Below are 17,871 nucleotides of genomic sequence, written 5' to 3'. Positions count from 1 at the left end.
ACCCGATCACCTTGTTACCTCCCCAGCGCTTAGAACAGTGCTTCGCACATAGTAAGTGCTTAATAAATGCCATCATTATTATTATCATTATTAGAGACACTCAACAACTGACAGTGCATGGGCAAACATGCCATATAAAGGCCTTGCACACATAGTATCTACCCACCGGTGCACACGCAACCCCGGTGGGCCGCACAAATCATAATCGATAAGGCTCGCTTGCCCCACCGCCTTTTTGCCAGGGCTTAGAGGAGAAGGGCAGCGTGGAGGAGCAGGGAGGAGACTGTCTGTTTGTCAGAGGGGTCGGAGACGGTGCAGAGAAGAGTTGCCCTTCCCGCCCCCACACCCAAACCCACACTGGGAAGCAGTGTGGCTCAGGCTTTGGGGTCAGAGGGCACGGGTTCAAATCCCAGCTCAGCCAATTGTCAGCTGTGTGACTTTGGGACAGTCACTTAACTTCTCTGTGCCTCAGTGACCTCATCTGTAAAATGGGGACTAAGAGTGTGAGCCCCTTTGGGGACAACCTGGCCACCTTGTAACCTCTCCAGCGCTTAGCGCTTAGCTCTCTTCCTCCCTTCAAGGCCCGACTGAGAACTCACCTCCTCCAGGAGGCCTTCCCAGACTGAGCCACTTCCTTCCTCACCCCCTCGTCCCCCTCTCCATCCCCCGCATCTTACCTCCTTCTCTTCCCCACAGCACCTGTATATATGTATATATGTTTGTACATATTTATTACTCTATTTATTTTACTTGTACCTATCTATTCTATTTTATTTTAGTATGTTTGGGTTTGTTCTCTGTCTCCCCCTTCTAGACTGTGAGCCCACTGTTGGGTAGGGACTGTCTCTAGATGTTGCCAGCTTGTACTTCCCAAGTGCTTAGTACAGTGCTCTGCACACAGTAAGCGCTCAATAAATACGATTGATTGATTGATTAGAACAGTGTTTCGCACATGGTTAGCACTTAATAAATGCCATCATTATTATTATTATTATTATCCCCTCCAGGCTCCCGGGCTTACCCTGCCAACTTTACTCCTTAGCCTGCCTGCCTGCCCGCCTGCATTAATTGTGGTTCAGCCTGTTCCCAGCTGCAGCTGGCCTTGGGGACCCGTCTCCCCCTTCCTCCCCTCTCCCGCCCTCTCCGGCATCAGATTCCCTTGGGGAGGAAAGAACTACAGTCTCCCTGAGGGGAGGCTTATTGGGAGAAAGCAATAATAACATCATCATCATCATCAATCGTATTTATTGAGCACTTACTGTGTGCAGAGCACTGGACTAAGCTCTTGGGAAGTACAGGTTGGCAACATATAGAGACAGTCCTTACCCAACAGTGGGCTCACAGTCTAAAAGGGGGAGAACAGTAACAATAACAGTAACAATAATAATAATGGTACTTGTTAAGCGCTTACTATGGGCCAAGCACCAGGGTAGATCTAAGTTGCTCAGGTTGGACACGGTCCTTGTCCCACGTGGGGCTCACACTCTGAATCCCCACTTCAAAGATGAGGTAACTGAGGCCCAGAGAATAATAATAATGTTGGTATTTGTTAAGCGCTTACTATGTGCCAAGCACCGTTCTAAGCACTGGGGGGGGATACAAGGTTATCCATTTGTCCCACATGGGGCTCGCGGTGTTATCCCCATTTTACAGATGAGGTAACTGAGGCACAGAGAAGCTAAGTGACTTGCCCAAGGTCACACAACAGACAAGTGGCAGAGCTGGGATTAGAACCCAGGTCCTTCTGATCTGTGCTCTATCCATTAAGCCACACCGTTTCCCAATAAAATGATGGTGTAGGAAATAGGGGGCCCCAGCTGGCCTGGACTGGACCCCACCTCAAAAGACCCCACCCCCACCTTCCTCAGCAGGGTTCTGAGTCTGGGGGAGAGAAGGAAATCTCAACCCATTTTTTTTAAGTGGTATTTGTTAAACGCTTACTATATGCCAAGCCCTCTGTGCTTAGTCCAGTGCTCTGCATTCAATCAATCAATCGCATTTATTGAGCACTTACTGTGTGCAGAGCACTATACTAAGCGCTTGGGAAGTACAAGTTGGCAACATATAGAGACAGTCCCTAACCAACAGTGGGCTCACAGTCTAAAAGGGGGAGACATAGAACAAAACCAAACATACTAACAAAATAAAATAAATAGAATAGATACGTACAAGTAAAATAAATAAATAGAGTAATAAATATGTACAAACATATATACAGGTGCTGCGGGGAAGGGAAGGAGGTAAGATCGGGGGGATGGAGAGGGGGACGAGGGGGAGTCTGCACACAGTAAGCGTTCAATAAATAAGATTGAATGAATGATTGAATGAATGTACTGAGCTACTCAGTTTGGACACAATCCCTGTCCCACCCTGGGCTCCCAGTCTGAATCCCCATTTTATGGATGAGAGAACGGAGGTCCAGAGAAGTTAGGGGACATGCCCAAGATCACACGGCAGACAAGTGACAGGGCCAGGATTAGAGCGCAGGTATGCCTGGATCCCAGGCCCCTGCCCTAGCCACTGGGCCACACTGCTTCTCTAAGCCATTCTGTAGAAGAGAGAGAATGAGGACCAGAGAAGGGGGTGATTCAGTTAAACCAGCCGGGGACAAGCTGGAATTGGTACCTAGAAGCATTATCCTCTGGCTTCCCGTTTTGCCTCTAGTATTCCTAACACACGGACCTGCTGACTGCTAGAGCCAAGGAATGGCGGGGGTGGGGGGCATTTCCATCGACCCCCGGCCCACGTCCTCCCCCTGACCTGGAATTCCCTCCACACATCCGCCAAGCTAGCTCTCTTCCTCCCTTTAAAGCCCTACTGAGAGCTCACCTCCTCCAGGAGGCCTTCCCACACTCAGACCCCTCCTTCCTCTCCCCCCCGCCTTACCTCCTTCCCCTCCCCACAGCACCTGTATATATGTATATATGTTTGTACGCATTTATTACTCTATGTCTCTATATGTTGCCAATTTGTACTTCCCAAGCGATTAGTACAGTGCTCTGCACACAGTAAGCGCTCAATAAATACGATTGATGATGATGATGATGATTTACTTATTTTATTCGTACATATTTATTCCCTTTATTTTATTTTGTTAATAGGTTTTCTTTTGTTGTCTGTCTCCCCCTTCTAGACCGTGAGCCCGCTGTTGGGTCGGGACCATCTCTATAGGTTGCCAACTTGGACTTCCCAAGTGCTTAGAACAGTGCTCTGCACACAGTAAGAGCTCAATAAATACGATTGATTGATTGATTGATTAGTATGGTGCTCTGCACACAGTAAGTGCTCAATAAATACGATTGAATGAATGAATGAATGAATGAATGAAGGCAGTTTGGGGGGTCTGGGGCTGATTCAGGAAGCTCCCTCTTTCCCCCCACCCCGAGGGGCTGAGACTTCTAGCTTAGTCACCAAGGACTTTGCAAGAGGTGTGGAGGAGGAGAGCGGAACAGGTTGGTTTCTTTGTTCCCAGCTCTTGGGAGGCCGAGATGTAGGGGCAGGGCCCGGATTCCGGATTCCGTCTCTGAGGAAACTCCAAACTTGAAACCCAACGGTCAGCCTCCAGCTGGTGGCTGGGGCTGGGGGTGTCAGAAGAAGCGGCGTGGCCTAGTATCTAGAGCCGGACCTGGGAATCAGAAGGACCTGGGTTCTAATCCCGGCTCCGCTTCTTGCCTGCTGTGTGGCTTTGGGTAAGTCGCTGTGCTTCTCTGGACCTCAGTTACCTCCTCTGTAAAATGTAAGACTGTGTGAGCCCATTGTTGGGTAGGGAACGTCTCTATATGTTCATTCATTCATTCATTCTTCCTTCCTCTCCCCCTCGTCCCCCTCTCCATCCCCCCATCTTACCTCCTTCCCTTCCCCACAGCACCTGTATATATGTTTGTACATATTTATTACTCTATTTATTTATTTACTTTACTTGTACATATCTATTCTATTTATTTTATTTTGTTAGTATGTTTGGTTTTGTTCTCTGTCTCCCCCTTTCAGACTGTGAGCCCACTGTTGGGTAGGGACTCTCTCTATATGTTGCCAACTTGTACTTCCCAAGCGCTTAGTCTAGTGCTCTGCACACAGTAAGCGCTCAATAAATACGATTGATTGATTGATTGATTGATTGAGCGCTCACTGTGTGCAGAGCACTGTACTAAGCACTTGGGAAGTACAAGTTGGCAACATACAGAGGGTAGGGAACATCACTATGTGTTCATTCATTCATTCATTCAATCATATTTATTGAGTGCTTACTGTACTAAGCGCTTGGGAAGTACAAGTTGGCAACATACAGAGGGTAGGGAACATCACTATGTGTTCATTCATTCATTCATTCAATCATATTTATTGAGTGCTTACTGTACTAAGCGCTTGGGAAGTACAAGTTGGCGACATACAGAGGGTAGGGAACATCACTATATGTTCATTCATTCATTCATTCATTCAATCATATTTATTGAGTGCTTACTGTACTAAGCGCTTGGGAAGTACAAGTTGGCAACGTATAGAGACGGTCCCTACCCAACAACGGGCTCAAAGTCTAGAAGTTGTTGCCGATTTGTACTTCCCAAGCGCTTAGTACAGTGCTCTGCACACCGTAAACACTTAATAAATACGATTGAATGAATGAATGAATGAATGAGGGACAGGGATTTTGTCCAACCTGATTATCTCATATCTACCCCAGCGCTTAGAACAGTGGCTGGCACATAGTAAGCGCTTGACAAGTACGATTTAAAAAAAAGAAGAGACTATGAGAAGGGAGGAGAGCAGAGGCCAGAAGGCAAACTGCGAGCTCTAGACTTTAAGCTCCCCTCTAACTAATAAAAATAATGATGATATTTGTTAAGTGCATACTATATGCCAAGCACCGTACTAAGCGCTGGGGTAGATACAAGCTAATTGATTAGGCCACCGTCCCTGTCCCACACTGGGCTCACAGGGAATTCATTCATTCATTCAATCGTATTTATTGAGCGCTTACTGTGTGCAGAGCACTGTACTAAGCGCTTGGGAAGTACAAGTTGGCAACATATGGAGACGGTCCTGACCCAACAGCGGGCTCACAGTCTAGAAGGGAATGGGCCTAACAACTCTCCGAAGCGTTTAGCATGGTGCTCTGTGTGCAGTAAGTGCTCCGTAAATTCAGTTGATTGATTGATTGACAGCTGGGAGCCCAGGCAGGGGGTCCCAGAAGGGATGGGGTGATGGAATGGAGGCAATGAGAGTCAGGATTGCGAAGCCTAAGGGAGCAGAGGAACTGTGGGAGGTCGGGAGGAGGAGAAAGGTTTACCACTTCCAAGTGTGTTGTGAACCTTGTGTGGGAGTAGGGGGAAACGCAGTTTGACAGGCAGGGAGGAGAGCTGTCTGTCTGCCTGTCTGTCTGTCTCTCCAAACGAAAACTGGGGGTGGAGTAGGGAGGAGGGGAAAGGGTGGGCTCGCTAGCTAGTTCCCCGAATTAGCCGGTTCCACAGCTAAAACACGGAAGCAGGCCCGCGGACACGCACACGCCCCTCCGAAGACACACTCAGACACACACAGCACACGCACGCCAAATACCCGGATGCATTCACAAAAACACACGCATCCCCCCTCGCTCTCCGGGCTAGAGAGCCCTCTGGGTCTGTTCCAAGGCGGAGATTCTCACGTGAGGACAAATGTGTCATTTCCAAACAGACGGAATAAAGAACAGAGAGCCCTGGTGCGCTGGTGTGTGGGTGTGTGAGAGTGTGGGCGCGTGGCTGGGGGGGGGGGGGCAGGGAGGATTGCGAGTCTGCGCATGTGGCAGTAGAGGAGCATACATGTGAAATAGGCATGTGAGAGGTACATCCGGGATGTGCTCGTAGACACAGACGTGAAGCTTCGTGTGTACGGAGGTGCGTGAGATGATCTTCTACACTGTGAGCCCGCTGTTGGGTAGGGACCGTCTCCATATGTTGCCAACTTGGACTTCCCAAGCGCTCAGTACAGTGCTCTGCACACAGTAAGCGCTCAATAAACACGATTGAATGGAGGTGAATGGATGTGAATGGATTAGACTGTGAGCCCACTGTTGGGTAGGGACTGTCTCTATATATTGCCAATTTGTAATAATAATAATAATAATATTGGTATTTGTTAAGCGCTTACTATGTACAAAGCACTGTTCTAAGCGCTGGGGTAGATACAAGGTAATCAGGTTGTCCCACGAGGGGCTCACAGTCTTCATCCCCACTTTCCAGATGAGGGAACTGAGGCCCAGAGAAGTGAAGTGACTTGCCCAACGTCACACAGCTGACAAGCGGCGGAGCCGGGATTTGAACCCACGACCTCCGACTCCAAAGCCCGGGCTCTTTCCACCGAGCCATGCTGCTTCTCCCATTTGTACTTCCCAAGCGCTTAGTCCGGTGCTCGGCACACAGTAAGCGCTTAATAAATACGATTGATGATGATGGTGATGAGGACTAAATGGATGTGAGGGGGTGTTTGTGTGCCAGATAACTGAATGAGGAGGGGGAAGAGTCTCTAAGGCTGGGCGTGTTTTTGTAATGTGTGTATATGCTTTTGTGACAGGGTGTGCGCCTATGTGTCCATACGTATGATGCGAATGTGTACACACAGTGGGTGTGGGTGTTTGTCTCCCTAGTATCCTCCCTTTTCCCTCCTCCCTACGCATCCTGGACCTGCTGGATTTTGCCTCGTCCTTCCTGCTGTATTGTTCTGTCGTCCTCTCCTAAGCACTTAGCGCGGTGCTCTGCACACAGTGAGCGCCCAATAAATGCAATTGACTGACTGCCTGACTTCCCAGTTCAATCAATCAATCAATCGTATTTATTGAGCGCTTACTGTGTGCAGAGCACTGGACTAAGCGCTTGGGAAGTCCAAGTTGGCAACATCTAGTGACGGTCCCTACCCAACAGTGGGCTCTCAGTCTAGAAGGGGGAGACAGAGAAGCAGCGTGGCTCAGTGGAAAGAGCCCGGGCTTTGGAGTCAGGGGTCATGGGTTCAAATCCCAGCTCCGCCGCTTGTCAGCTGGGTGACTTTGGGCAAGTCACTTCACTTCTCTGGGCCTCAGTGACCTCCTCTGTAAAATGGGGATTAAGATTGTTAGCCCCCCATGGGACAACCTGATCACCTTGTAGCCTCCCCAGCGCTTAGAACAGTGCGTTGCACGTAGTAAGCGCTTAACAAATATCAAAATTATTATTATTATTAACAAAATAAATTATATTATAATATATTGTATATATTATATTATATTGTTGTGTTATATTATATTGTGCTTATTATATTATATATTATATATTATATTATATCGTATTATATTACATTATATTGTGCTATATTATTATATTATATTATATTATATTATATTATATTATATTATCAAAATAAAATAACCCACTCTGCCCAGCTCCGAAGGGTGCATTTGGCCCTCCGCCCCAGAGCTCCCCGTACCCTCTTGTCCGGCTTCTTCCTCCCTGGGGGTGGGACATGCCAATCACCAACAGCTTTTCTCTCGCTGCCAGCACAGGACACGGCATTCCCGGGGAGTCAGGTGTCCTCGCCCCTGAAGACCACCTCCCCCTCCCCACCGGGATGAGCCCCCTCGGCTCCCCCGACCATGGTGAGTAGCCGTGGGAAGGGTGGTAACTCCCCACAGAGGATGTGGGGTGACGTGCCTGGTGGGGACAGTTACGATTGATTGAATGAATGAATGAGTATTTACTTATTTATTTATTATACTTGTACATATTAATTTTATTTTGTTGATATATCTTGGTTTGTTGTCTGTTTCCCCCTTCTAGACTGTGAGCCCACTGTTGGGTAGGGACCGTCTCTAGATGTTGCCAACTTGGACTTCCCAAGTGCTTAGTACAGTGCTCTGCACACAGTAAGCGCTCAATATAATATTATTATCATTATTATCCCCTTGTCACCTCCCCAGCGCTTAGAAGAGTGCTTTGCACATAGTAAGCGCTTAATAAATGCCATTATTATTATTATTATTATAAATACGATTGAATGAATGAATGAATGCTGGGAAATAGTCACCCTGACTTCCGACAGGAGTCCAGGACCAGGGAATGAGAGCGTTTTAAGGTGGCGGGGCAGGGTCTTGCTTCGCTGTGGCGTATTTGTTAAGCACTGACGGTGTGCCAGACTCTGTTCTAAACACTGGGGTGGGTACAATCTAATTCGTTCGTTCATTCATTTGATCGTATTGATTGAGCCGCTTACTGTGTGCAGAGCACTGCACTAAGCGCTTGGGAAGTACGAGTTGACGGTCCCTACCCAACAGCGGGCTCACAGTCTAGAAGGGGGAGACAGACAACAAAACAAAACATGTGGACAGGTGTCAAGTTGTCAGAACAAATAGAAATGAAGCTAGATGCACATCATCATCATCATCCTCATCATCAATCGTATTTATTGAGCGCTTACTATGTGCAGAGCACTGTACTAAGCGCTTGGGAAGTACAAATTGGCAACATATAGAGACAGTCCCTACCCAACAGTGGGCTCACAGTCTAAAAGGGGGAGACAGAGAACAAAACCAAACATACTAACAAAATAAAATAAATATAACTAACAAAATAAATAAACATCAGGTTGGGCACCGTCCGTGGCCCACGTGGGGCTCACAGTCTTCATCCCCTTTTTACAGATGAGGTCACTGAGGCCTGGAGAATAATAATTAATAAGAATTATGGTATTTGTTAAGCTCTTATTCTGCACCAGGCACCGTACTCAATTCACAGACTCAATCCTCATTTTACGGATGAGGGAGCTGAGGCACAGAGAAGTGAAGTGACTGGCCCGAAGTCACACAGCAGACTAGGGGCAGAGCCGGGAGGAGAACCCCGTCATTCCAGGAGGGAAATGGAGAGCAGTGGAGGGTCGAGGCGGAAAGAGAAGGCTAGAACACCTAGATTCTGACCAGCCAACAGGTGGTGGGGATGCGGGGAGAAGGCGAGACGAGGCTCGGGGACTAGGAGAGGACTGGAAATGGGCCGGGCCTGCATGGGCGAATCCTGCTTCCTCCAGTCCTGAGCACGGGCCTCAGCCCTCGGGAAAAGGCTGAGGTTTGGGAATGTAGGGAGAGGAATTGCAAAGACGTCTTTGCCTTGGAAGGCCTGGGGAGCCGGGAAGCCAGGGGTAGCTCGGAAACAGTCAAGGGCATCGTTCCCAGGAGATCTGCTTGTGCTGTGGCAACCAAGACACTGGCATACCAGAGGGCAGAGAGCTGCAGGGTCGGCTGGGCCGGGGTTGGGGGGACACCTGGGTTCTGGGTGGGAGAGCTGGGAGCTAAGGAGGCAGCTTAGCTAAGGAGGCGTGGATTCTGGGGTTCTCCCCAGGTGAATAGCACTGCAGGTTAAAGGTCAAAAAGGAAGGTCAGAGACAGAAGAGAAGCAGTCTGGCCTAGTGGAAAGAGCCCGGGCCTAAGAGTCAAGTGATCCTGGATTCTAATCCCGATGCTGCCACTTGCCCGCTGCCGTATGACCTTAGGCAAGTCACTTCACTTCTCCAGGCCTTGGTTACCTCATCTGAAAAGTGGGGAGTAAGACTGCGAGCCCCACGTGGGACAGGGACTGTGTCCCTGGTGTCCACCTTAGCGCTTAGTACGGTGCCTGGTGCATAATAAGCCCTTAACCAAAGCCACAGTTATTATTATAAGCCTTGCAGTTTTGCAGTTTAAAGGACTACCAAGCCCTGGGCCCAGGAACCAACTCCTTTTGAACCACCAGGACATGCTGACCTGGATCACCTGCCTTCCAGCCATGGTTCTCAGCGAGATGGACTGATCCCATCGCCTGACAGATAGCCAGACTTCAAGGTGGGTGGGGAGATCGGTTACGAACAGAAACATAGACCCCAAACATGCCACCATGAACGCACCATACACCAATACATACATGTCTCCATCCATCATCCATACGTACATATCTCTAGACTACATACATGTCTCCATCCATTATACATACATATGTATCTCTAGACTTCAAGCTCCTTCTGGGTAAGTAATGTGTCTACCACCACTATTGTATTGTTCTCTCCCAATTATAATAATAATAACAGTGGTATTTGTTAAGCGCTTACTTTCTGCCAGGCACTGTGTTAAGCACTGGGGTAGATACAATATAATCAGGTTGGACGTAGTCTCTGTCCCACATGGGGTTCACAGTCTTGGTGAGCAAACGCTTAGTACACAGGAAGCACACAGTAAACGCTCAATAAACTCCACTGACTGATCGATCACAGGTCGTCTCCTAGTTACGGAAGATCCACAGATGCACAGCTCCTTTCCATTGACACAGAGGACACACAGCTAACCCACAGACACATACTCCTTCAACCCGCCCTCCTTCTCTTGACACGCACGGACAAAGGCTCACGTACTCACCTGCCCAAGAGGGTCCCCTTTTCATTCATTAATTCATTTCATTCATTCAGTCGTATTTATTGAGCGCTTACTGTGTGCATAGCACTGTACTAGGCACTTGGAAGAGTACAACAGCAGAAAGACTCCTGCCCACAATGAGCTAACGCTCTAGACATTAATATAAATAGAAAGAAAAACAAACAAATGAATTATGGATATACGCAGATATGTACATATGTGCAGTCCGATCGTACCATTGCTATTCCTCATCCTTTGGATTTCCTCCAGCTGAACCCCAGGACCCCCTTCTTCACATAACTGGCTGTTGCGTACAACCAAACTCCCCTCCAATTCCACCAGGCTTGAGATTCCCGTTCACTTCCTAGGTTGGAGAATTGGGAAACAGCAAGTTGCTGGGTTTCAGGGAGAGGAATCGTATCTGAAGCGGGGAGGGCGGAGGGCTGAAGAGAAGGATGCTGTAATTCTGGGAGGGGGAACTCGGGCCTGGTGGGAGAAAACTGGGGGACATGGGGTGCTGGAATCCTGGGTCCTGACAGGACAACAGGGTGAGGGGGTGGGAAAGGGAACCGGCATCTGGGAAGTGGGGTGCTTGGGTTCTGAGAGGGAAGGGGGGGCTGTGGGGAGAAGTTGGTGAATTAAGCAAAGCTTCTGTTCCGATGTGGATACCATGGTGATGGTGAGGGGTGCCTCAGAACTGCGGAGAGGGAGACAGAAGAGGGAGGGAGAAAGGCGAGCGAGGGGGAAGGGGAGGGAAGGGGAAGAGAGGAGGATGAGAGGAATTGGGAGAGGGAGAGGGAGAGAGAGAGAGAGAGAGCACACAATAGAACCACATGGAGCTGGCAGAACTGTGTGGGTGTCAAATGGGAGGAATTACAGATATTTAATAATTTTAATAATTATATGTAATATAAGTCACCAGTTGTCAGTTGGGGAGTTTTTATATATAAGGCTGAAAGACAATACAGGAATCCCCAAGAAGGCATTATAATTATTTTTATATAGGTTTGAAAGATGTTAACCTTAACTCTGATCTATCCTTTTCCCCACTCCCCTGGTTTCACCAGGTTTTTCTTCTCTCTGCACCTCACAGCCCTTTCTGAAATCCCATCTTCTCTAGGACGGCTTCCCTGATTAATCTCTCACCTCCCCACCCTCTCCCCCTCTCCCTACCCCTCGCAGTGCTATTTCAGTAATAATGATGATGGCATTTGTGAAGCGCTTACTATGTGCAAAGCACTGTACTGAGCACCGGGGAGGATATAAGGTGATCAGGTTGTCCCACGTGGGGCTGACAATCTTCATCCCCATTTTACAGGTGAGGTAACCGAGGCACAGAGAAGTGAAGTGACTTGCCCGAAGTCACACAGCTGACAATTGGTGGAGCCGGGATTCGAACCCAGAACTTTCTGTCACTTCAGCACTTGGGTACTCACCTTCCCCTTTTCCCCCCAACCTTCCTCACCCTACAGCACGTAGGTACAAATCTTTTAAACTCTGATGTTTCCCCCTCCCTGTAATTTATCTTAGTCTCGCTTTTCCTTGAAGGCAGGATTCATGTCTAGTAACGCTCATGTTCTCTCCCAAGCACTTCCTCCAAAGCTCCTTGTGGGCAGAGATCGTTGGGTAGGGACTGTCTCTATATGTTGCCAATTTGTACTTCCCAAGCACTTAGTACAGTGCTCTGCACATAGTAAGCGCTCAATAAATACGATTGATGATGATGATGATGATCACATCAACTGATTTTGTTGCACTGTAGTTTCCCGAGGTCATACAGCAGACAAGTGGCAGAGCCAGGACTAGTGCCCGTTTTTCCTTCCAGGCAGAAGTTAGAGAGGGGAACGCAAGAGGAATGCGGTGGGAAGATTTCCAGGCCAGGTGTGAAGAAGGCGGCCAAGGCGCATCAATAATAATAATGATAAAGCGCTTACTATGTGACAAGCACTGTTCTAAGCGCTGGGGAGATACAAGGTGATCAGGCTGTCCCACGTGGGGCTCACGATCTTAATCCCCCATTTTACAGAGGAGGGAACTGAGGCCCAGAGAAGTGAAGTGACTTGCCCAAAGTCACATAGTGGCAGAGCCGGGATTAGAACCCATGACCTCTGACTCCCGAACCCGGGCTCTTTCCACTGAGCCTACGCCGCATTAGTTGTTTTGCATAAACCAATCCCCTTGTAACAACAATAATAATTAATGATTATGATGTCTGTTAAGTGTTTACCATATGCCAAGCACTGTTCTAAACACTGGGGTCGATACAAGGTAATCAGGGTGGACACAGTCCCTGTCCCACATGAGGCTCGCAGTCTCAATCCCCATTTGAGGATTCTGCCAATTGTCAGCTGTGTGACTTTGGACAAGTCACTTAATCAACCAATCAATCAATCGTATTTATTGAACGCTTATTGTGTGCAGAGCACTGTACTAAGCGCTTGGGAAGGACAAGTTGGCAACCTATAGAGACAGTCCCTACCCAACAGTGGGCTCACAGTCTAGAAGGGGGAGACAGAGAACAGAACCAAACATATTAACAAAATAAAATAAATAGAATAGATATGTACAAGTAAAATAAATAAATAAATAGAGTAATCAATCAATCAATCATATTTATTGAGCGCTTACTGTGTGCAGAGCACTGGACTAAGCGCTTGGGAAGGACAAGTTGGCAACCTATAGAGACAGTCCCTACCCAACAGTGGGCTCACAGTCTAGAAGGGGGAGACAGAGAACAGAACCAAACATATTAACAAAATAAAATAAATAGAATAGATATGTACAAGTAAAATAAATAAATAAATAGAGTAATCAATCAATCAATCATATTTATTGAGCGCTTACTGTGTGCAGAGCACTGTACTAAGCGCTTGGGAAGTACAGGTTGGCAACATATAGAGACAGTCCCTACCCAACAGTGGGCTCACAGTCTAGAAGGGGGAGACAGAGAACAGAACCAAACATATTAACAAAATAAAATAAATAGAATAGATATGTACAAGTAAAAAAAATAAATTAATTAATTAATTAATAGAGTAATAAATTTGTACAAACATATATACAGGTGCTGCGGGGAAGGGAAGGAGGTAAGACGGGGGGGATGGAGAGGGGGGTCGAGGCAACCTGATCACCTTGTATCCTCCCCAGCACTTAGAACAGTGCTTTGCCCATAGTAAGTGCTTAATAAATGCCATCATTATTATTATTATTATTTTACTGATGAGGGAACCGAGGCTCAGAGAAGTGACGTGATTTGCTCGAGGTCACACAGCAGATGAGTGACAGAGCCGGGATTAGAACCCATGGTCTCATGACTCCCAAGCTTGTCGTAGAACAGCACTGAGTTTCTCCAGCTGCCCGGGACCCCAGATTCATTCGTTCATTCATTCACGCATGCATTGATTCGTATTTATTGAGCCCTCACTGTGTGCAGAGCGCAGTATTAGGCGGTTGGGAGAGGCCACTAGAACAATAAACAGACACATTCCCTGCCCACAGTGAGCTTACAGTCTAGATCCCATTCCTGCAGACAGAGCCTAGGCCATCAAGCATGGACTTTGGAGTCAGAGGTCATGGGTTCAAATCCCGGCTCCACCAATTGTCAGTTGTGTGATTTTGGGCAAGTCACTTCACTTCCCTGTGTCTCAGTTCCCTCTTCTGTAAAATGGGGATTAAGACTGTGAGCCCCCCATGGGACAACCTGATCACCTTGTAACCTCCCCAGCACTTAGAACGGCGCTTTGCACATAGTAAGCGCTTAATAAATGCCACTATTATTATTATTATTATCAAGCTCTCTTTCCATCTGCTCAGCCCTTCCTCCTGCCCCGACTTCCTCCGCCCCTTTAGACCCCACCGCCCAGAAACACCTGTTCCAGAAATTTGTGCTCAAACTGTCATCAATCTAGAATATTTATTGAGCACTCGCTGTGTGTAGAGTACTGTAGTAAATGCTTGGGAGAGTACAATAGAGTACAACAGAGAAGCAGCGTGGCTCAATGGAAAGAGCCCGGGCTTTGGAGTCAGAGGTCAGGGGTTCAAATCCCGGCTCCGCCAACTGTCAGCTGTGTGACTTTGGGCAAGTCGCTTCACTTCTCTGTGCCTCAGTTACCTCATCTGTAAAATGGGGATTAAAACTGTGAGCCCTCTGTGGGACCAGCTGATCACCTTGCAACCTCCCCAGCGCTTAGAACAGTGCTTTGCACATAGTAAGCGCTTAACAAATACCATCATTATTATTATTATTATAATTATTACAATATAACAGAGTTGGTAGACCCGTTCCCTGCCCACAAGGAGCCTACTGTTACCAGGTTCAGGCCTGTCCCTGAACTCACTTCCAGCACTGGTCTGACCCTACTGTTTCTCCGGGAAATGAGGGGTTGAGGCCCTGGCATGGCGAGGTTATGGGGGGGGACCAGACTTGGAAGCCCTGGCCAAGGGCATCTTCGCTTCCGGCCCTTGGGGGCCCCCCAGCCAGGCCCCTGCTCTTCCATCCTGAACCGGGACATATCCGTTGGAGTCCGGAGACCCAATGAGCAGCTGGGTTTGTCCATTGCCGCGGCATCCTTGTTGCTAACTTGTACTTTGCAAGCGCTTAGCACAGTGCTCTGCACACAGTAAGCGCTCAATAAATACGATTGAATGAATGAATTCTCGCTGTGCCCCCAAAACTGGCAAGACCTGCCCCATGCATCCACCCCTGAGCGATAACGCCCTGCGGGATTGGCTCTCCGCATAATCACCATCACCATCATCATCAATCGTATTTATTGAGCGCTTACTGTGTGCAGAGCACTGGACTAAGCGCTTGGGAAGTACGAATTGGCAACATATAGAGACAGTCCCTACCCAACAGTGGGCTCACGGTCTAAAAGGGGGAGACAGAGAACAAAACCAAACATACTAACAAAATAAAATAAATAGAATAGATATGTACAAGCAAAATTAATAAATGGAGTAATAAATATGTACAAACATATATCCATATATACAGGTGCTGTGGGGAAGGGAAGGAGGTAAGATGGGGGGATGGAGAGGGGGACGAGGGGGAGAGGAAGGAAGGGGCTCAGTGTGGGAAGGCCTCCTGGAGGAGGTGAGCTCTCAGCAGGGCCTTGAAGGGAGGAAGAGAGCTAGCTTGGCGGATGGGCAGAGGGAGGCCATTCTGGGCCAGGGGGAGGATGTGGGCCGGGGGTCGATGGCGGGACAGGCGAGAACGAGGTACGGTGAGGAGATTAGCGGCAGAGGAGCGGAGGGTGCGGGGGCTAGGCTGTAGAAGGAGAGAAGGGAGGTGAGGTAGGAGGGGGCGAGGTGATGGACAGCCTTGAAGCCCAGGCTGAGGAGTTTCTGCCTGATGAGCCGATTAATTGGTAGCCACTGGAGATTTTTGAGGTTTTTTGATTTTTTGGCTTTTTGAGATTTTTGTACTAAGCAAGCGCTTAGTACAGTGCTCTGCACACAGTAAGCACTCAATAAATACGATTGAATGAATGAATCCTCGCTGTGCCCCCAAAACTGGCAAGACCTGCCCCTGCATCCACCCCTGAGCGATAACGCCCTGCGGGATCGGCTCGATTCCCCCACCCCATCCCCAGCTCTGCCTCTGGGCAGCTTCAGAGCCTGGCTTCCCCTTCCCTTCTTTTTCTTTTATGGTATTTGCTAAGCGTTTACTACACACCAGGCACTCTTCTAAAACCTGGGGTCTCTTCAAATACCAGTCGTTTCCAACCCATAACGACTCCATGGACACACCCTCTTCAGAATGTCCCATCTTCTGTCATAAAGTCATTCCGGTCTGTGTATCCAAGGAGTTTTCTGGAGTAGATACGACATAATGAGTTTGGACACAGTCCCTGTCTCACGCGAGGCTCTCAGTCTTAATCCCCATTTTACAGATGAGTTACCTGAGGCACAGAGAAGGGATATGACTGGCCCAGCGTCACTCAGTAGACCGGGTTTAGAACCCAGGTCCTTCTGACTCTGAGGCCTGTGATCTATCTACTAGACCACTCTGCCTCTCTCTATAGGCCACGCTGCTCCTCTGAGTACTAGAACTTCACACAGGTCTTGACTCCACCCTCACTCTGGGCCTGGTTCTCTCCAGGATGGCCCGGAGTCTCACTCCGGTTTCTCTTGTCTTATCTTATGCTGTCTGAATGAATGAATGAACGAAACCCATTTTTTAAAAAGTCCCGCCGGGCATTTGAGAAAGATCTCGAAGCAGTGAGAGTATGGGAATAATTAATATGTTTGGTTTGGTTGTCCGTCTCCCCCTTCTAGACTGTGAGCCCGCTGTTGGGTAGGGACCGTCTCTAGATGTTGCCAACTTGTGCTTCCCAAGCGCTTGGTACAGTGCTCAGCACACAGTAAGTGCTCAATAAATACTACTGAATGAATCATCATCATCATCATCATCATCAATCGTATTTATTGAGCGCTTACTGTGTGCAGAGCACTGTACTAAGAGCTTGGGAAGTACAAGTTGGCAACATAGAGAGACAGTCCCTACCCAACAGTGGGCTCACAGTCTAAAAGGGGGAGACAGGGAACAAAACCAAACATACTAACAAAATAAAATAAATAGAATAGATATGTACAAGTAAAATAAATAAATAAATAAAAAGAGTAATAAATACGTACAAACATATATCCATATATACAGGTGCTGTGGGGAAGGGAAGGAGGTAAGATGGGGGGATGGAGAGGGGGACGAAGGGGAGAGGAAGGAAGGGTCTCAGTCTGGGAAGGCCTCCTGGAGTAGGTGAGCTCTCAGTAGGGCCTTGAAGGGAGGAAGAGAGCTAGCTTGGCGGATGGGCAGAAGGAATGACCGTCTCTGGACGTTGCCAACTTGTCCTTCCCAAGCGCTTAGTACGGTGCCCTGCACACAGTAAGCGCTCAATAAATACGATTGAATGGATGAATGCTGTCGAGTCGCTTCCGACCCATAGCGACTCCATGGACACATCTCTCCCAGAACGCCCTACTCTCCATCTGCAACCATTCAGGTAGTGGATCCCTAGAGTTTTTTTTGTAAAAATCCTGAATTAGTTTACCGTCGCCTTCTTCCACTCAGTAAACTTGAGTGTCCATCCTGAATTCTCTCCCATGCTGCTGCCGCCCAGCCCGGGTGAGTTTTGACTTGTAGCAGATTGCCTTCCACTCGCTAAACACTGGCCAAGCTAGGAATGGAAAGACTGGAAAAGGACTGGGAACTCTCCGGGTGCCATTTTAGACTGTGAGCCCACTGTTGGGTAGGGACTGTCTCTATATGTTGCCAATTTGTACTTCCCAAGCGCTTAGTACAGTACTCTGCACATAGTAAGCGCTCAATAAATACGATTGATGATGATCCTGAGAGAGGGCCAGTCTCTTTAACCTCTGTCGTAATTCCAGGATCCCAGCCTCTCCAGGGTCTCTCAAATCCAGACTCCACCCTCCTTCTCCTCACCCCACCCCCTCAAGCTGCTGGAACTTGGTTCAGGAGAGCCCCTTCTCCC

At 48.2% G+C, this 17,871-nt stretch overlaps 1 long non-coding RNA gene across 2 annotated transcripts in view; it reads left to right on the top strand.

Moving 5' to 3' along the window:
* Positions 1 to 7,508: 7,508 nt before the first annotated feature.
* LOC119943959 overlaps positions 7,509 to 17,871 on the top strand; it is a 29,631-nt gene continuing 19,268 nt past the window's right edge. Inside the window, exons 1-2 of one of the 2 annotated variants that reach the window (XR_005455689.1) lie at positions 7,509 to 7,600; positions 9,723 to 9,811. This is a non-coding gene — a long non-coding RNA (uncharacterized LOC119943959). Of the gene's footprint in view, positions 7,601 to 9,722; positions 9,812 to 11,763; positions 11,851 to 17,871 lie in introns of those variants that run through there. The other variant, XR_005455688.1, reaches the window with a different exon arrangement.

This window comes from Tachyglossus aculeatus, chromosome 22 (genome assembly GCF_015852505.1).
Source record: "Tachyglossus aculeatus isolate mTacAcu1 chromosome 22, mTacAcu1.pri, whole genome shotgun sequence".
NCBI classification, from domain to species: domain Eukaryota; kingdom Metazoa; phylum Chordata; class Mammalia; order Monotremata; family Tachyglossidae; genus Tachyglossus; species Tachyglossus aculeatus.
Note: the sequence above shows the minus strand (reverse complement) of the source record. Positions and strands in the feature narration are given on the sequence as shown.